Raw genomic sequence first — 21777 nt, forward strand, 5'->3', positions numbered from 1 at the left:
CACAAGGATAAAGTGCATGCAAATACATGAATATAAGTAGCAGAACATAGTTTTAACAAGCCAAGCAGCCATTGGGGTTGTAAGAGTAGTAAGTTGACATCAGGGGAACCACCATAATGAGTGGTGAGATGTAGAAGTCATTAAATGCTTTAGCAATCTGGATTCTGGACAGAAAGAACATATTTCCCAAATAGTGTGCATAAGGAAACATCAATCTACATCAAAGTTTCTCGAACTGTGGTGCTGGACCAAATATACGGATCAACGAAGTACAGCTGAAGTACAATTAGGGGGCCGATTCACAAAGGTTTGAATATCGAGGGTTAATTAACCCTCGATATTCGACTGGGAATTAAAATCCTTCGACTTCGAAGTCGAAGGATTTTAGCGCAAATAGTGCGATCGAACAATCAAAGGATTATTCCTTCGATTGAACGATAAAATCCTTCGATTCGAACGATTCGAAGGATTTTAATCCAACGATCGAAGGATTATCCTTCGATCAAAAAAAGTTAGCCAAGCCTATGGGGACCTTCCCCATAGGCTAACATTGAGTTCGGTAGCTTTTAGATGGCGAACTAGGGGGTCGAAGTTTTTTCTTAAAGAGACAGTACTTCGACTATCGAATGGTCGAACGATTTTTAGTTCGAATAGTTCGATTCGAAGTCGTAGTCAAAGGTCGTAGTAGCCCATTCGATGGTCGAAGTAGCCCAAAAAACACTTCGAAATTCGAAGTTAGTAAGATTATGGATGAAACCTTGTTTCCTGTTATAGATATACCCAGAACTATGGAAGAATGGGGAATATAAAAATTATTTTATAAATATATATATATATGTCTGTTATGTAGTAAGGACAGCTTTAAGTATTCTAAGTGCAGTACTACACTTGAGATTTTGGTGTGACCCACAGGATCTTGTTATGCAGTAGTAAATGTTGTCGTATGCTGCAAAATCTATGCTGTAATGTAATATCTGATCAAATAAAGCCAATGGTTTCTTGTTTTCCACTATTTATGTAGAGACCTGAGGTTTGGGTATGTTTTATTCAGGCAGTTTCCCCTTTATTTGGACACCCAAGTGATCCTTTGATTCACCCAGACAGCTATGTCCCTTTTCCTTTGTCCATTGCAGTTCAAGGTTTGCCCAGTAGGTGCCAGTATAATTTTTGATAAAAGGAGAGCACATGTGTTCAGGGCTCTTCCTGGATCCCATCTTGCGGGGAGGTGGGTACAGGATTGGGTTTGGGCAGTTCCAAAGCCTGTTAGTTAAAGTTCAGCATAGTTAAAATTGTGAATTGATGTTAATTTGTACCAACTACCACTATTGCATTCACTAGACGCTTATCTGCTTGTTCAATAAAGAGGTTTATTTGTTACAAGTAACTCCTGGACTGCTATATCCAAGCTGCTTGATCTGTGCACCATGAGAAACCCAGGACCCGTCTGAGAGTAAGGTGCTTAAAGGGGAGTTCACCTTTAAGTTAACTTTTACTATGTTTATTGTTATAGTTTTTAAATTATTTGCCTTAATGTGACTCTTTCCTGTTTTTAAAAGGGGGATCACGGACCCCATCTAAAAACAAATGCACTTTAAGGCGACAAATGTATTGTTATTGCTACTTTTTATTACTTATCTTTCTGCTTAGGCCTCTCCTATTCATATTCCAGTCTCTTATCCAAATCAATGCATGGTTGCTAGGATAATTTGAACCCTAGCAACAAGACTACTGATGTTGCAAACCGGAGAGCTGCTGAATAAAAGGCTAAATAACTCAACACCCACAAATAATAAAGAATGAAACCAATTGCAAATTGACTCTACATCATACTAAAAGTTAATTTAAAGGTGATCAACCCCTTTAAAGGGGCCACTACACAATGCAGGGAGTTGTTCACAGCCTAAGGGTTACCAGGGTAAACTTGTTAGCAAGTCACACTACTCACACACTTCTCAGACCCTACCACGAATGTGCTACATTTATAACTGACAGACAGTTTCATTAAAAGTTTTTTCAACTTTATCTGTTCAGATGAAAGTTTAGCAGCATTTCCTTCCCAAAGTCATCTCGTGCCAGATGGCAAATCTTTTATGTAGTTTACACGTCAGGTTTTTTTTTCTTTTTCTAAGTGTGCAAATACATCTGACTTTGATCTTACATTATCGAAAATCTCCTATGTAGTTCCGTCCTTAAGAGGCAGAGAATGGTCCAAGACCACCCTGACAGAAATGTAAATTCATGGTCTGGGCTCAGCAGCAAAAACAAAATGTCAGGCTCCCCTCTAACCCATGCTTTAGGGTGCAACCTGTTTTTTCTCCTCTCCCTATAACCTAGAGCTCTCTTACACTTCTCCCTGTAACATACACAGCTCTAACTCTTCTCTTTATAACATAGAGCTCTCTCCTCTACCTCTAACATACACAGCTCTCTCTCCCTTCTTTTGGTAACATATACTGCTCTCTCTCTCTTCTCACTCACTCCATATGTTGCACATCTGAATGAAGTACAAGGCACAGGGTGGGGGGGTGTACATGTATCCCCTAGCCTCTCTTAAACTGAGCAGTGCCTGGTGAGGGCAGCATTTCAGTCCACAGGTCTCTGAAACGGAGTGAAGAGGCCTGCAACTGTTAAAATAATTTCTCACACGGTGAGCAAAGTGCAAAAAAAATGGCCAAATGCAGCCCTTTTGCACTTTGTGCACTGCATGTAACATTGTAAATGAGTCCTCGTTTCTTTCTGTCCATACACAGCTGTCTCTCTCAGTCTATGACAGTCTATTACATGTGCAGCCAGTGTTAGGGCAGAGACGCACACTCAGATTCGGGGAAACTTCGAAAAACGAAGCACCTGAGTGCCATCCCACTGGCAATTTACATTCTAGCCGGCGGGAAGGCAGTTTGGGGAGATTAGTTGCACCAAAGAAAAGGAGATTTGTCGCCTGGCGACTAATCTCCCAGAATCTTAATGTGTGTCTCTGCCCTTACTGTCAGTGCCTCTTCTCCCAGTAGATTGTGGAGTTTCCTCTAATTTTATGGAAGTGAAGTCTGGGATATGAGGAATGTCAGGGACAGTTTTGCAGAGAAATTAGTCGGTGGTAGATTTCATCATGTGGTCTGTTTTATTAGAGAAAAAACGATGTTTTATTAACTGTTCTTTGCCTTCCATATCAAGCAAAGGGATTGAAAGGTCTGCTGTCTATCTAAGGAGCTGTCCAGTTACAGGGTTTGGAAGAAATTGGCAACATAGGAGCCTTTTTTCTATGTCTTCTCTCTCTTTGATTTCTGCAACACACAGAGATTTATTCCCTCTTCTTCTCTGTTCTATACACAGGTGTCTTTACAGTCTCTGCAACATACACACCTATCTCTTCTCTCCCTCTGTTACATAAACAGATGTCCCCTCCACTCTCTCTGTCTGGTACATACACAACTATCTCATCTATCCCTATCCCTTCTTTATCCCATCTTCTCTCTCTGTAACTTATACAGGTACGTATCTCTTCTTTATCTGTAACATACAAACTAACCCTTTTCTATACGTAACATATACAGCTATTTCTTTTTTTTCTGTATTTTTACACAACTATCTCTTCTTTGCTTGTATATGTACAGCTCTCTTTTCTCTGTGTAACATATAAAACTATCTTATGTTTCTCTGTAATATACAAAGCTATCTCTTATATTTCTAATATACATAACCATCTCTGTCTTTCTCGCTAACACATATAGCTACACAGTTAATTGGGGCTTAAAAAAAACAAAAGTCTATCAAGTTCTACCTATATTAAACAGATATACTGAATATATACTCATACCTACACAGACCTATTAATACACTCACATATATAAAACAAAACTAACCATATATTTTATGATCACTATAGTTGCAGATATTTTACTAGAAAAAGCCATCTACGCCAACATCGGGGGCCTCTGATCTCACTCTGAAAATCCATTCTCACTGCTTCAATTGAAGGTTCAACTCCTGTAATGGGTGACCTCTGGTGTATTGATCCTTTTAATGGGAAAAAGATCTCCCCCTATCTGTCTATAATGCGCTCTAATGTACATATAAAGGTAATCATTGAAAACCCAACAGTGATAGTCTACCCTCATAGTTTAACTGTTCAATTCCTTTTACCAATTTAGTTGCATGTCTGTGCATTCTCTCTCCAGCTCATTAATATCCTTCTACCTACTCAAGGTGAGGCTCTACCAAGGGTAAATAAAGGGGCAAAATCCACCACTCAGATTAAAGCCTTTTTTTTATACAAGACAGCACTTAACTTGCTTTAGTAGCCGACTTACTGACACTGCCTATAGTTTGAGATCCCCAAATTGTCAATTACTGATGCTCCCAACACACTACCAGCTAATGTTTCAGTGTGGTACTGTATCAAATGTCAAAATTAGATCAGACTTCAAAGAATTCTGGAAAATTAAGTAAAACGGTATGACAATCACATAGTGGAGCTCTTTTAGTGAATACCATCTGGTCCTGAATCTTTGTTTACTTTCTAATGTTCTATCCTCATTTGCTGGTTCCTCTTTTGTATAAACAAAAGAAAGGAAAAAAATAACGGTTCAGTATCTCAGATTTTTACCTGCTTTCATTGACCAGTTTACCTCCCTCTAATACTATGGGTCCCATCAATTCTTGCTTAATATTTCTCCTAAGAATGTATATAATTTATATACTCTTCCTCGAATGTCCTTTTCATTCTCTATTATAGCTTTTTACATGCTTTATTGGCCTCTTTGTGCCTAATTAAAGTTTCAGCTATCCCAGCTAACTTGAATGCCTTAAAGCAGACCTGTTATCCAGACATAAAAAGTTGTATAATAAAAGTTCTTTTCAAATTAAACATGAAATCCAAATTCTTTTTTTAATTAAAACATTCATAGTTGTTGTAAACTCATTTAAAAATCTCAGCAGTCAATCAAATACAATATTGCCTGCCCCTCCTCTATGCCTTAGGCATAGAGGCGGGGCAGGCAATTACTTTCACTTTCCATTCACTTTCCATTCAGCACTTACTAGATTTCACATTATCATTTATCATTTTATCCCAGATTTCGAGTTGATGCAAGGCTCGCCTTAATAACAGTGTCCACAAAATGTCTCCTACCTGCTTGCTATAATCATGAATTCCCAAACCAAAGTAAACAAGATTCAGATGAATTATATAGTGTAATTAAATTGTATTTTGCTTGTCTAAAAGTTATAAAATAAGACTTGGAATATTTTTTTTGAGTGTCAGGTCCCCTTTAAATGGCAATTTGTAATTACCAACCTCAATGCTAAACTTTCTATCAATCCATAATGTTTTTACTAGGGATGTAGCGAACGTCGGAAAAAAAGTTCGCGAACATATTCGCGAACTTGCGCAAAAATGCGAGCGGTTCGCGAACGGTTCGCGAACCCCATAGACTTCAATGGGAAGGCGAACTTTAACATCTAGAAAAGACATTTCTGGCCAGAAAAATGATTTTAAAGTTGTTTAAAGGGTGCAACGACCTGGACAGTGGCATGCCAGAGGGGGATCAAGGGCAAAAATGTATCTGAAAAATCTGCCTGTGTGTGCTTGGAAGAGATAGTGTAGGGGGAGAGCTGTTAGTGATTTCAGGGACAGATGATAGTAAGCTTGCTGGCTAGTAATCTGCTTGATACTGCTCTGTATTGGAGGGACAGAAGTCTGCAGGGATTTGAGGGACATTTTAGCTTAGGTAGCTTTGCTGGCTAGTAATCTACTGTTCTCTTTAAACAACTGCCATACGTTGACCTTGTAGGCATTGTTTGCCCAGTTTTTTTGGACGCAGCCACTGAAGCACAGTTGCCAGAAAAAATATGCCATATAAATGCTGAAAATAGTAATTTTTCGCCATACGTTGACCTTGTAGACATTGTTTGCCCAGTTTTTTTGGACGCAGCCACTGAAGCACAGTTGCCAGAAAAATTATGCCATATAAATGCTGAAAATATAAATTTTTTTGGTTGCAGCCACTGAAGCACAGAGGCCAGAAAAATTATGCCATATAAATGCAGAAAATATGCATTTTTTGGTCGCAGCCACTGAAGCACAGTTGCCAGAATAATTATGCCATATAAATGCTGAAAATATAAATTTTTTTGGTTGCAGCCACTGAAGCACAGAGGCCAGAAAAATTATGCCATATAAATGCAGAAAATATGCATTTTTTTGGTCGCAGCCACTGAAGCACAGTTGCCAGAAAAAATATGCCATATAAATGCTGAAAATAGTCATTTTTTGCCATATACGTTGAGTCAACGTATGGCAAAAAATTACTATTTTCAGCATTTATATGGCATATTTTTTCTGGCCTCTGTGCTTCAGTGGCTGCGGCCAAAAAAACTGGGCAAACAATGCCTACAAGGTCAACGTCGTTGACCTTGTAGGCATTGTTTGCCCAGTTTTTTTGGCCGCAGCCACTGAAGCACAGAGGCCAGAAAAAATATGCCATATAAATGCTGAAAATAGTAATTTTTTTGGTCGCAGCCACTGAAGCACAGTTGCCAGAAAAATTATGCCATATAAATGCTGAAAATATAAATTTTTTTGGTTGCAGCCACTGAAGCACAGAGGCCAGAAAAATTATGCCATATAAATGCTGAAAATATAAATTTTTTTGGTTGCAGCCACTGAAGCACAGAGGCCAGAAAAATTATGCCATATAAATGCAGAAAATATGCATTTTTTTGGTCGCAGCCACTGAAGCACAGTTGCCAGAAAAATTATGCCATATAAATGCAGAAAATATGCATTTTTTTGGACGCAGCCACTGAAGCACAGTTGCCAGAAAAAATATGCCATATAAATGCTGAAAATAGTCATTTTTTGCCATACGTTGACCTTGTAGACATTGTTTGCCCAGTTTTTTTGGTTGCAGCCACTGAAGCACAGAGGCCAGAAAAAATTAAACCAGTAGGGTTTGCACCCTAGTTTGTAACGGTGGCGGAGGGAGGAGGAGGACGCTAAAGGACAGCTGTGTGTGGAGTCATGAGGCTTGAAGAGAAGGACAGCTGCATAGAAGTCAGAACAAGTCTTCCGGCGTGCAGTAACCCTCCGAGATCCACCCCTCATTCATTTTAATAAAGGTCAGGTAATCGACACTTTTGTGACCTAGGCGAGTTCTCTTCTCAGTTACAATCCCTCCTGCTGCACTGAAGGTCCTTTCTGAGAGCACACTTGAGGCTGGGCAAGACAAGAGGTTCATGGCAAATTGTGACAGCTCTGGCCACAGATCAAGCCTGCGCACCCAGTAGTCCAGGGGTTCATCGCTCCTCAGAGTGTCGATATCTGCAGTTAATGCCAGGTAGTCCGCTACCTGCCGGTCGAGGCGTTCTTTGAGGGTGGATCCAGAAGGGTTGTGGCGCTGCCTTGGACAGAAAAACATTTGCATGTCTGACGTTACAGACTGGCCAAAGGGCTTTGTCCTTGCAGGTGTGCTCGTGGCAGGATTACTGGCACCTCTGCCCCTGGAATGTTGATGAGTTCCTGAAGTGACATCACCCTTAAAAGCATTGTACAACATGTTTTGCAGGCTGGTTTGTAAATGCCGCATCTTTTCGGACTTGTGGTATGTTGGTAACATTTCTGACACTTTATGCTTGTACCGAGGGTCTAGTAGCGTTGCGACCCAGTACAGGTCCTTCTCCTTAAGCCTCTTGATACGGGGGTCCTTCAACAGGCATGACAGCATGAAAGACCCCATTCTCACAAGGTTGGATGCAGAGCTATCCATCTCCGCTTCCTCATTATCAAGGACTGCATCATCCACGGTCTCCTCCCCCCAGCCACGTACAAGACCAGGGGTCCCCAAAAGGTCACCACTAGCCCCCTGGGAAGCCTGCTCCTGTTGGTCCTCCTCCTCCTCCTCCACAAAGCCACCTTCCTCCTCTGACTCCACTTCTGGCACCTCTCCCTGCGTTGCAGCAGGTGCCTGGGTTCGTTCTGGTGATTCCGACCAGAAATCGTGCGCTTCCAGCTCCTCGTCACGCTGGTCTACAGCCTCATCTGTCACTCGTCGCACGGCACGCTCCAGGAAGAAAGCGAAGGGTATTAGGTCGCTGATGGTGCCTTCGGTGCGACTGACCATATTTGTCACCTCTTCAAAAGGTCGCATGAGCCTGCAGGCATCGCGCATAAGCACCCAGTAACGGGGGAAAAAATCCCCAGCTGTGCAGATCCAGTCCTACCACCCAGTTCAAAAAGGTACTCGTTGACGGCCCTTTGTTGTTGCAGCAGACGTTCCAACATAAGGAGCGTTGAATTCCAGCGAGTCTGGCTGTCAGAAATCAAACGCCTGACTGGCATGTTGTAGCGCTGCTGAATGTCAGCAAGGCGTGCCATGGCTGTGTAGGAACGTCTGAAATGGGCCGACACCTTTCTGGACTGGGTGAGAACGTCCTGGAATCCTGGGTACTTGGAGACAAAACGTTGGACTATTAAATTTAACACATGTGCCATGCAGGGCACATGTGTTAAATTGCCTAGTCTCAACGCTGCCAACAGATTGCTTCCATTGTCACACACCACTTTTCCGATCTGCAGTTGGTGTGGGGTCAGCCACCGATCGGCCTGTGACTGCAGAGATGACAGGAGTACAGATCCGGTATGGTTTTTGCTTTCCAGGCACGTCATCCCCAAGACAGCGTGACAACGGCGTACCTGGCACGTCGAATAGCCTAGGGGGAGCTGGGGGTGCACAGGTGTGGAGGAGGAGAAGGAGGACCCAGCAGCAGAGTAAGAAGAAGAAGAAGACGAGGTAGAGAGCGATGGAGGAGTAGAGGTGGTGGCAGAACCGCGTGCAATCCGTGGCGGTGACACCAACTCCACTGTTGTTGTTGAGCTACCCATTCCCTGCTTCCCAGCCATTACCAAGTTCACCCAGTGGGCAGTGTAGGTGACATACCTGCCCTGACCATGCTTGGAGGACCATGCGTCAGTAGTCATATGGACCTTTGGCCCAACACTAAGTGACAGAGATGCGGTAACTTGGCTCTGCACATGTTGGTACAGGTGTGGTATTCCCTTTTTAGAAAAAAAATTGCGGCTGGGTACCTTCCACTGCGGTGTCCCAATTGCTACAAATTTGCGGAAGGCCTCAGAGTCCACCAGCTGGTATGGTAAAAGCTGGCGGGCTAAGAGTGCAGACAAGCCAGCTGTCAGACGCCGGGCAAGGGGGTGACAGTCAGACATTGGCTTCTTACGCTCAAACATGGCCTTCACAGAAACTTGGCTGGTGGCAGATGACTGGGAATGGGAACAGGTGGTCAAGGTGGAAGGCGGAGTGGAGGGTGGTTCAGACGGGTCAAGGAGAGCAGAGGTAGAGCAGTAAGATGCTGGACCAGAAGGAGTGTGGCTTTTAGTTTGCCTGTTGCCTTTGAGGTGTTGCTCCCAAAGTGCTTTGTGCTTGCCGCTCATGTGCCTTCGCATAGAAGTTGTACCTATGTGGCTGTTGGGCTTACCAAGGCTCAGTTTCTGACTGCACTCATTGCAAATTACAATGCTTTTGTCAGAGGCACACACATTAAAAAAATCCCACACTGCTGACTTTTTGGAAGTGTGCGATCTGGCGGTAACAGTAGAAGTTGGCGGAGTTGGCGGTATTGGCGGCAATGGCGGGTGCGTTGGCCGGCTGAACACAGGTGCCGATACATGTTGTTGCCCTGCTGATCCCTGCGGGCTGTCCTCCCTGCTTCTTCTAAGTCTTATTCTCCTACTGCCTCTCTGACTCTCCGTCTCTCCATCTGAACTACCCTCCTCTTGCTCTCTTCTACTAGGCACCCACAAAACATCAATCTCCTCATCATCATTCTCCTCAGATGCATCAATTTCTTCTGACACATCACAGAAGGAAGCAGCAGCGGGGACCTCCTCCTCATCACTCATTATGTCCATCTCTATCGTGTTCTCTGCCAGAATTAAATCTGGTGTAAGGTCCTCATCTCCTTCATCTTCTTCTGGCAATAATGGTTGCGCATTACTCAGTTCAAGAAACTCATTGGAAAATAACTCCTCTGACCCCAGTGAAGAAGGGGCACCGGTGGTGGAGGAAGTGTTACGTGGGGTGGCCATAGCAGTGGAGGATGAGGAGGATGTTGTGGTAAAGTTAGAAACGGTAGAGGATGGGGTGTGCTGTGTAAGCCAGTCAACTACCTCTTCAGCATTTTGGGAGTTCAGGGTCATTGGCTTTTTAAAACTGGGAAATTTGCTAGGGCCACAGGATTGCATAGCAGCACGGCCCCTAGCACGGCCTCTGCGTGGCGGCCTGCCTTTGCCTGGCATTATTTTTAAAAAAACAACAACAACAACAAAAACTCAGTTGGTTTTTCTGGAAACGATAATACACACAGCTAGATGGCGGGTTGAAGAAAACACTGTGCAAATAATGCCTACAAAGTCAACGTATACACTACTACAGCGGTGGATACGGATTACGTAAAATATATGAATGCTGCTTGAAAAAAAGTAACTCAAGTGGTTTTTCTAGAGACGATAATATTATCAATATTTAGACAAAATGTGAACAAGGTCACACAGCTCGATGGCGGGTTGAAGAAAACAGTGTGCAAATAATGCCTACAAGGTCAACGTATACACTACTACAGCGGTGGATACGGATTACGTAAAATATATGAATGCTGCTTGAAAAAAAGTAACTCAAGTGGTTTTTCTAGAGACGATAATATTATCAATATTTAGACAAAATGTGAACAAGCTCACACAGCTCGATGGCGGGTTGAAGAAAACAGTGTGTAAATAATGCCTACAAGGTCAACGTATACACTACTACAGCGGTGGATACGGATTACGTAAAATATATGAATGCTGCTTGAAAAAAAGTAACTCAAGTGGTTTTTCTAGAGACGATAATATTATCAATATTTAGACAAAATGTGAACAAGCTCACACAGCTCGATGGCGGGTTGAAGAAAACACTGTGCAAATAATGCCTACAAGGTCAACGTATACACTACTACAGCGGTGGATACGGATTACGTAAAATATATGAATGCTGCTTGAAAAAAAGTAACTCAAGTGGTTTTTCTAGAGACGATAATATTATCAATATTTAGACAAAATGTGAACAAGCTCACACAGCTCGATGGCGGGTTGAAGAAAACAGTGTGCAAATAATGCCTACAAGGTCAACGTATACACTACTACAGCGGTGGATACGGATTACGTAAAATATATGAATGCTGCTTGAAAAAAAGTAACTCAAGTGGTTTTTCTAGAGACGATAATATTATCAATATTTAGACAAAATGTGAACAAGCTCACACAGCTCGATGGCGGGTTGAAGAAAACAGTGTGCAAATAATGCCTACAAGGTCAACGTATACACTACTACAGCGGTGGATACGGATTACGTAAAATATATGAATGCTGCTTGAAAAAAAGTAACTCAAGTGGTTTTTCTAGAGACGATAATATTATCAATATTTAGACAAAATGTGAACAAGCTCACACAGCTCGATGGCGGGTTGAAGAAAACAGTGTGCAAATAATGCCTACAAGGTCAACGTATACACTACTACAGCGGTGGATACGGATTACGTAAAATATATGAATGCTGCTTGAAAAAAAGTAACTCAAGTGGTTTTTCTAGAGACGATAATATTATCAATATTTAGACAAAATGTGAACAAGCTCACACAGCTCGATGGCGGGTTGAAGAAAACACTGTGCAAATAATGCCTACAAGGCCAACGTATACACTACTACAGCGGTGGATACGGATTACGTAAAATATATGAATGCTGCTTGAAAAAAGTGACTCCGGTGTTTTTTCTGGAGACGGTAATATTATGGATATTTAGACAGAATGGGAACAAGGTCACACAGCTCGATGGCGGGTTGAAGAAAACAGTGTGCAAATAATGCCTACAAGGCCAACGTATACACTACTACAGCGGTGGATACGGATTACGTAAAATATATGAATGCTGCTTGAAAAAAGTGACTCCGGTGTTTTTTCTGGAGACGGTAATATTATGGATATTTAGACAGAATGGGAACAAGGTCACACAGCTCGATGGCGGGTTGAAGAAAACAGTGTGCAAATAATGCCTACAAGGCCAACGTATACACTACTACAGCGGTGGATACGGATTACGTAAAATATATGAATGCTGCTTGAAAAAAGTGACTCCGGTGTTTTTTCTGGAGACGGTAATATTATGGATATTTAGACAGAATGGGAACAAGGTCACACAGCTCGATGGCGGGTTGAAGAAAACAGTGTGCAAATAATGCCTACAAGGCCAACGTATACACTACTACAGCGGTGGATACGGATTACGTAAAATATATTATGGCTGCTTGAAAAAAGTGACTCCGGTGTTTTTTCTGGAGACGGTAATATTATGGATATTTAGACAGAATGTGAACAAGGTCACACAGCTCGATGGCGGGTTGAAGAAAACAGTGTGCAAATAATGCCTACAGGGCAAATAATGCCTAAAAGGTCAACTTATACACTACTACAGCGGTAGTAAAATAAAAAAAAGTAAAATAAAAAAAAATGAATATTAAAAAAAAAAAATTAAAGTTGGTGCTGCTGAACTACTAGGAGCAGCAGATTAGCACACCAGTCCCACTCCCCAACACTGCTAGACTAATAGCACTGGGCTCTTATAGTAGTAGTAGTAGTAGTAGTAGTAAAACAACAAAAAAATAAATAAAAGCAGTCCTTACAAGGACTACTGTTATTGCAGCAGTCAGCAGATGAGATCAGAAGCAGGACAGCTGCCCACTGCAGCTACATACAGAGCACTGCAGTAGAAGGTAGATTACTAGCCAGCAAAGCTACCTAAGCTTAAATGTCCCTCAAACCCCTGCAGACTTCTGTCCCTCCAATAACAGAGCAGTATCAAAACGATTACTAGCCAGCAAACTTTCAACTGTCCCTGAAATCACTAACAGGCAGCAGCTCTCTCCCTACACTATCTCTTCAGCACACACAGGCAGAGTGAAAAAACGCTGCAGGGCTTCGGTTTTTATAGGGAAGGGGAGTGGTCCAGGGGAGAGCTTCCTGATTGGCTGCCATGTACCTGCTGGTCTGGGGTGAGAGGGCAAAAAAAAGCGCCAACAATGGCGAACCCAAAATGGCGAACGTCGCGCGACGTTCGCGAACTTCCGGCGAGCGCGAACACCCGATGTTCGCGCGAACAAGTTCGCCGGCGAACAGTTCGCGACATCTCTAGTTTTTACCTTCTTTGCTTGAAAGAGGAATATTTTAAAGTCATACTGCATTTTAAAGACATACTGTACACAACGAATGAAAATTTTTTCAAAAATAGAAAACTGACGGACAGTTTTTCCATTTACAAATACAGTAAGCCTTTTTTCAACATACTTTTAGCATTTTTATTAAAACAATGTAGAATTTCTAATTGTGGTACATTGAAAAAATCCTATTTTTAAATGGGAAATAGCATGTCAATTTTGAATATTTGATATGTCTACTTTAGATCTTTTCATAGCCTAAGAGCAGCCTCTTCTGTAACATTATATATTTCCATTTCCAAGAAAGAATGTACTTTGCTGGATCTGTGTTCAGTGAGTGTGTAATGAAGTTAGTGTTAACCTACAATATGTATTTATGTCGAGCTCTTCAATCCACACCACTAATCCAGATTTTTTTGGGAGCTCCAGTATTTTTATTTATGACCCTGGTTTATGTAATCTACTGAAGTAAGACTATCATCCAATGGATTTGTGGACTCCCAGCTTTACCCTGCAATCCATGAAAATAGAGGAAACATCTCATGTCCCTGTTACATACAGAGAGATAACTTTGTAACATTTGTAACATATACTTTTTATTGATTACAAATTTCCCTCTATGTAGAATACTCAACTTTCTCTCTCTCTCTTTCTCTCTCTCTAGCATACACAGCTATCTCTTCTTTCTCTCTCTGTAACATACACAGCTATCTCTTTTCTTTCTCTCTAGCATGCACAGCTATCTCTTCTTTATCTTCCTCTCTCTGAAATACACGGCTATCTCTGCTTTCTCTCTCTCAAACACACCTTATGGGGACTGTAAACAATTCAATACACTTTCAAAGAGATGTGGAAAGATGAAGTTTGCCGTGGTGCCCTAAGGGGGTGCAGGCCCTGGCCCGATCGCACCCCCTGCTCCCTCGGTAGTTCCGCCACTGTACATTGTCTTAGCAGCGCCTCAAGAATCACTAAGAAAAGCACTGCGGACGCAGTAGGAATATATGTGTAATGCTCTCCGCTTGGTAACCTCCCTTCAGCTCACTTCTTCCCTTTTCCTTCTCACTCTATCCTTTCTTTTCTATCCTTCCTTTACCAAGGGAGCTCCCTCCCCCCATGTATTTTTAAATTTGAAATGCCAAAGAAAAACTTACAAAAAAACATACACAGCTATCTCTTCTTACTCTCTCTCTCTCTCTCTCTCTCTCTCTCTCTCTCTCTCTCTCTCTCTCTCTCTCTCTCTCTCTATCTCTCTCTGTAACATACACAGCAATCTCTTCTTTTTCTCTCCCTCTCTCTCTCTCTCTCTCTCTCTCTCTCTCTCTGTAACATATACATCTACCTCTTCTTTCTATCTCTCTCTGTAACATACACATCTATCTCTTCTCTCTCTAACATACACATATATCTACAGTATATACTGTATATAGATTGACTGTAGAATCTGAAGGTTTGTCAGGCTACTTCCCTGCTTGTGATTCCTAACTTTATTTTCCATGAAAACGGAGGAAATAAATTGCTTTTCTGGATCTGTGTTCAGTGAGTGTGAAATGAAGTAAATGGTATTCAGCAAAACGTATATATTTATGTCCACATCTCCTTCCAAATTTCTAATCCAGATTTGTTTGGGAGCTTTAGCATTTGGAATTCCCAATCATTTTAAGCAGTCTGGTATGACTCACTTATAGCTCTGGTTTAGTTAAGCAGAACAGAGAATTAAGACGCTCACTCATGTTAGTGTCATACTGATCCATGCACCTGATGGGGCTATTTATTTAACTAACTCATTTTCAAAAATAGATTTTGACCAGAATGGCCCTTTGTTTGCTATATCTAGTCTGGGATAGGGAAAGGAATGACATGAAGACATGAATGTAAATGTCCAATGCAGATACATGAGGACCTGGTAAACACATTAAGTAAATCACTTCCCCTTTATATGTAACAGTAGCTGTAGCCTGACTAGCAATGTACCACAACTAAACAGAGCACTTTATTTTATTTTTTTCTTGCATTTATTCATATTCTCAAATAATTCCATTCCATGTTAATGAACAAATCTCAGCATTCCCTTGACAGCCAGTGGCTATGCGTTGACAGCTGGGGGCCAATGGCTTGATATCCTGAAGTATACGCCATATAAAATTTAACAAGTGATGATATAATTTATATTATATCTACATTTTTACCTGTAATACCAGAGACCCATAAAAATGACCAATCCAAATACCAAACTCTGTTTTTTACATTTAAAATATTTGAACAATTCTCAATAAGGGCAGACCACACATTTACATGCTGGCTTCTACGCTTTGCATATATGCATCCATGTGGCAGTTGTAATCCAATTTACATGTTAACTGCTCTATACATCATTGTACTATTCAGAAAAAAGACAAAAGCTGGAAGTCCTGCAAGGCTGCCAATACTTCTATGTGTACTTGAGCACTCACTTATCTAAGGGCTGCTACAGCTGAATAAAAACACTGAGTGTCCCTCTGTGACTTTGTTTTGTTTCCATGCGACTTACATTCTTCTCAAAAGTAGCGCTGCTGTGTTAAACTTAAAGGCATGCACTGGGTTTTTATGTGCCTAGAATAATAGAAATAAACAATGAGGCAAGCAGTAGGATATAGACAGTGTAAACCTGTTCTCTTAATGACTACTTCTGAATGGATGTTTTCTCCGTGGAGATGCATTAAATATCAATAGAGAATCTAATTGGGGGTTTGTGGCGTGTGTCTGCTTCGAGCAGACGGATTTCATGGTAATTTAACCTTTTCTATGCTGCAATTCATTGGAGGTAGAGAGTGTGCCTAGGGACAGAGTTAGGCATAAAGAGTTAGGCATAACTCAAGGATAAAAAATAATCTGCAATGCCTTTTTGTTGAAATGTTAATTTCAACAAATATTATAGCTCTTGTCAGTAGACCCTGAAGTTTCATTGGCTTTTCTAAGTGAAATTTTGATTTACCATCCAAGGTATCCTTTTCCATCTATAACCCATGCCCCAGTTCTCGAATGCCTCCGCACTTAACCCAAAAAGCTTTCTGGATATAAAGGAATCGACAAGGCACTCACCTGCTCACTTGGCTATGGGCTGTGCTGTACACAGATGCTCCACATTCTTCATATAATTTTAAACACTCTCAGTATAGAATGTGCCAGTATGTGCCTGTCCAGTTCACTCTCCAGTTATACAGTAAGCTGTGCTCTGTCCTTACAGTGTTTATAAAGCTCCACCAGGGGGTGGTACTGTATGCAGGGACCAACCCTGCATCCATATCTCACAGATATCCACAGTAAGCAAGTCTTGTCCCAGATCCAGTGGGTTCCAGATGCAAAGTGCTCTGCTGTCTCAGATAATGTTACAAACTGGTGGTGAAAATCTGCTTCTTTACTGCTGAGTCTGGGGCATGGTCATTTCTCTGTCTCACCTGCTCCTTTAACTGTTTGCAGCAAGCACACATATGCTGTATCTGTCTTTGTTGCTGAAAAGCCGAATTCAAGTATTCCTTTCTAACTGATGCAGTTAAATGCCCCCAGAGCCCCTGTAAGATGAGCAAAGCACCGTGAGTGCTCCAGATGCACAGCCAAAGTGCACTAACCCTTGCAGATCCATGGCTAAATGCCCCATAGCAGAGCATATGCACCGGGAGTACCACCAGAGTTTCTCTAAGGTGCGTAGCTTAATACCACAGAACAAGGCATACTGTATTCACAATGAGTATGCTGGAGATACTGTCAGATGCAGATACTTCAAATCCCCTTTAAAATGCAGAGTCAAATGGCTATAGATACTCAGATTACTATCCTCAGATACAAAGGCAGACAAATACTGTTTTTCAGTAATTATTTATCCGTAATGAATAATGTCTAACTTTAAATCCTTTAAAGGGAACTTCTTTAGCTCAAAAATATGTTTGGTGGTTCCACGTTTTTAATGTACCAAACTCTATTGCTTATCAGCTGCTTGGCCCATGCATGCCTGTTTGAAATTGGAGCAGATCCATTTAGAGGCATTTTATTTTAGGGTTATTTAGTTTGTTTTGTTTTAAGGTTCATAACCATTACTTTTGCAAAATGCATAGTCTCTATATTTGCTCCAAAATGTACAGAGGACAAAGTAGAAATACAGGGTTCAGCTTTCAGAGTAATATGACTTTATTTATATATTGTGGTGAAGTATATTCAGAGTATTACTGCCATAAAGTAATACTGTCTGGAGTACTGCTACAAGCCTCTAGAACAGCTCTAGTATATGCACTAGTTTATTGACATGTATTGGAGCAAGTCATGGAAAACATCTCAGGTGCCTCTCTATATTTTCAGCTTAGAGCTCAGCTATGTTGTAATTTAGTGACTGAGACAGGCACGGTCTGGATTTCATGTACTTGTATAGAGAACACGTAATTAGCAAATGCCTCCAACTGTCTACAAAATATTTTGTGGCTGTGTGGAACATATAAACAAGCAATATGTTGGGTAAAGTTCACATGGTAATGTAGCTCCATTTCTTTATGTGTATACAGTCAAGGTCTCAGGGAAAAGTCCCAATAATCCATGAAACTCTTACTTATTGTATGCGATATGGGAATGGGTGCTATGGTTTTTGTTGAAATAAGCAAGTGCAAATCATGAACATTTCCTCAAAATACTGTAGTGGCTTAGTTCTAGTGCATAAGTGATAATAGCATGCAATGGTTCTGTATCTATATTTTATGTTTCCCTTTGTATCTCTCTAATTAAAATACTGTCATGCATAATTATTATATAATAATTCTAAGTATTTTTGTATTTGGCTCCTGTGAAAGTGTTGTTGAATGCTTGCAAGTTATCTTGTCAAGTTGCCATTGGCTCATATACAGCATTGGGCAGAGCGGCAGTTCTATTTGGCCAAAACTGCAATACCTGTTAGAAGCAGGCGTGAGGAATGCAAGCAGGCGAGCTTGTTGTCATGTGATTTCCTAGCAGTCATCCACCCATACAGCTTTTTAATAGGAGGTCAGTAATGTTCAATCCATTGATTTTATTGCAGTTTTCCATAAGATGGTAATTATGTTGGAATAAAAGCAGACTTGTCACCTACACATAAAAAGCTGTATAAAAAAAGTCGCAAATTCTTTTTTTCATTAAAGCATCCATACCTGTTATAAAGGTGTTTAAATATCTGAGCTGTCAGTCAAATATTATCTGCCCCATCTCTATGCCTTTCAGCATTTCCTAGATATCACTGCCCTCCTCACATTTGCCCTCCCTCCTAAAACCCTATAATTATGTAGTGTACTGTGTATGGGCATTGGGTCCCCCATTCTGGTGCATACACAAGATTTTGTGCTGATACACAACTTATGTTAATCGCACAAAATGGCTCCTGCCTGTGAGCTGTGATTGTGTAATTCCAAGCCTGAAGGAAACAAAATGTAAAGAATAAATGTAGTGTAAATAAATTATTTTGCTCAACTAACATGATAGAAAATAATTTGTAGAAGACGACCAAAACCCATCTGACCCACGGGTTACCCACGAGCCCCATGGCCCGCACATTACTAATTCACACACACTATGGTTGGTTTTATCAAGAGCCAGTTAACCTTCCTGTATGTTTTTGTAGTGTGAGAGAAAGCAACTGTACCTAGAGGAAACCCACACAATCACAGGCAAAACATACAACGCTTTGTTTATAATGCCTTGGGTGAAATTGAACCTAAAAGCCAATGCGACAAGGCTGCAGTGTAATCATTGCTTGATTAGTATTCACATATATGCATTATCCCATAAAATACATTTTCGGGGACCTTTTCTACAGCAATTCAGTGGTATTTAGTGTGATTTTAGTCAGGCCACGCAGGACAAAACAGGCACCATTGTGTACAGAAGGATCCATGCTCAAGCACAACGAGGTACATTGCTGAATGTGATCAGAGCATCATTAGTCGATCTTAATTGAAATTTTTTTCAGTTTACTGTTTACTGTATGTAAGTCCAGTTCAAAATGCCTTAATCTCACTTTTATCTAGAGTATATTGTGTAGGGATGACCATAAATCACACCACTATATTGACAAGTTTTATTATCTGTTGAATTGTTTTTGTGCACATCTACATTTATTTAATGCAGTTAAAATACTATTGAGTCAGCACGCAATTTTGCCAGAATATATATATGTTCTCTAAGAAGCATTAAGCACATGTGAATAATTCTGCGTCTCATTGGAGAGGGTGCACTTTTAAAGTGAGATTGTGATGAAAGACCTTTCTAAGAGCCATAGAAAGACTTTTCCATTGATGGATGAATGAAGATCAAAGCAGCTGCAGTGGGGGAATTCTGGAGGGAAAAATGGCAATGAAGTCAAATGACTCAAGCTCCAAATAAATTACAGAAAAGGCTCATGAGTAGCCTGAGGCATGTTACAATATTCCTTAGGTATTTGTATAAGAGTATCAGTGTGGTGTGATCTGTTAATGAGCATTAAACGGCCAGTGGGATCGATTCCATTAACGTTTGTATGTCGGAAAATCCTTTGATAAATTCTCACTTTAATGTCCACTGCACCTCAGTCCATTTCTAGCTGTATATATATTTTCTTATTACCCTTTATTTTATTTAGCATATTTCACAGTGCTTTACAGAAATGATAATTAATTCACATCAGTTTAAATATATATTTTTTTTTCTTAAAGGAAGTATCACTCCGCTTCTACCGTGTTAGCTGGGATATGATATAATAATTTTATTATAAAAAAATTTTTTTAAAAGCAAACATGCAGTGCTGACATGCTTTACATAAGTTAAATCTTTACATTTTCTTACCATGGAGGACTGGAAACAGAACTCACGCAGACACACAAAGGTTATTTATTTATTGCTATGGAAACCAATGTTTTTCTGTTATGTTGCATCCACTGGAAAAAATGCTTGTTATTTGAAGATTATCTACCTGATACCACAATAAAATATATTCTCACCCCACCATGGAACATTGGCCTTTGTTGTGTTTTTGGGAGTAGACGAGGTAATATAAAAAAAGGATCACAGTTCTAGTCATTTGTAACAGCCTGTGAAATATTTGAAGGAAACTAGTAACCAGTTACTAGTTGCTGAGTGTTATCTATGAACTATAAGACCAGCAGCAAATTTAGCAACTCCTTTTGTATTCGCGCTTATACTGTAAGCATTGTCTTGCCATTTTCTGAAGAGGAACCAACTTAACAAAACAAATGATGTAAACTATTCAGATATTCTCAGTAGTAATTAAGATATTTACCAATTGAAAGACCAGATATGTCATTCTAATACAATACTAAAAATAAAAGTTTTTCACATGCAGCTAATAAAAAATTTGAGGGATCACTGATTCCAGACAACCAACAATGCCCTTAAGCCAAATAGCAGTTTTCCATAATGGAGCAGGGAAAAAACCCAATTGGTAGAATTAAATGGCTCACCTGAATTATTTTCAGTAGAAAAATTAAACAACAGCAGTTTTTTTTCTATCATAATAAAAGGTCTGCTTTAAGTTGCAGCTTGTCCTTTGCAATTGCTCCTTCTTGTATTATCCTGACTCCAACGTGCATCTCTTATATACCTCTTTCCCCCTTCTGAACTTTCTGCTGGCCAGAAGGCCAAATATGTTTACTCAATGAGGAACAATAAGTTGCTTGCCATTTTAATCAGCAACTAAGCTTAAAGGAACAGTAACACCGAAAAACAAAAGTATTCTAAAGTAATTAAAATATCATGTACTGTTGCTCTGCATTGTTAAAAGTTCTGTGTTTGTTTTAGAAAGACTACTATAGTTTATTTGAATAGGCTGCTGTGTAGCCATGGGGCAGCTGTTCAAGCGGAAAAAGGAGAAAAGGCACAGGCTACTTAGCAGATGACCTATCATCTCTTTTATAGAATACAACAGAGTCCATCTGTTCAAAGCTATATAGCCTGTGCTTTGAATGGCTGCTCCCATTGCTACACAGCAGCTTGTTTATATAAACTATAGTAGTGTTTATAAAGAAAACAAACAATTGTACTAGTGTAGGGAAACAATAATTATATTTTAATTCCTTTACAAAACTTTCATTTTTTGTTGTTACTGTTCCATTAAGATGAATGCAAGGCATAACACATTATAACAAGCATCATAGCAAGTACAGTTACTTGTAGTAATTTAAAGACAAACATTCTACTTCTCGCTCTCTAACAAATATTTCTGAAGGCGCAGGTTAATAAAATGGGTCATGAACAAGCCCAAATTTTCTGACGGGTGGAATTAAAGGAATGCCATACTGTCATTGAGAGCAGGGCTCCTGCAGGGCCCACAAGGTAAAGAGGGTTACATGGTATATAAAGTTGTGATGTTCAATCAGCTGTTGTTCAACAACATCTTCCAAAATGCAGTTAGTGCTTTGGCTTGTGTGAAGTCATAATAATGGTCAATAGACTGCTGGTCCCATGAATCAAACACTACCCAAGGCTCAAAGTAGTGTTTAGGGATCACTGTCATTTACATACTGATCTGCGGCGTGCAT

General features: G+C 40.4%; 1 protein-coding gene across 1 annotated transcript in view; it reads right to left on the reverse strand.

Annotated features, from left to right (window-relative positions):
• nmur1.S (neuromedin U receptor 1 S homeolog) overlaps positions 1–16467 on the reverse strand; it is a 36596-nt gene extending 20129 nt beyond the window's left edge. Inside the window, exon 1 of the mRNA XM_018265601.2 lies at positions 16334–16467. The gene's annotated coding sequence lies outside the window, so the exon portion shown is untranslated. The remainder of the gene's footprint in view (positions 1–16333) is intronic.
• Positions 16468–21777: the final 5310 nt, after the last annotated feature.

The sequence above is a fragment of the Xenopus laevis genome, chromosome 5S (genome assembly GCF_017654675.1).
Source record: "Xenopus laevis strain J_2021 chromosome 5S, Xenopus_laevis_v10.1, whole genome shotgun sequence".
Lineage (NCBI taxonomy): Eukaryota > Metazoa > Chordata > Amphibia > Anura > Pipidae > Xenopus > Xenopus laevis.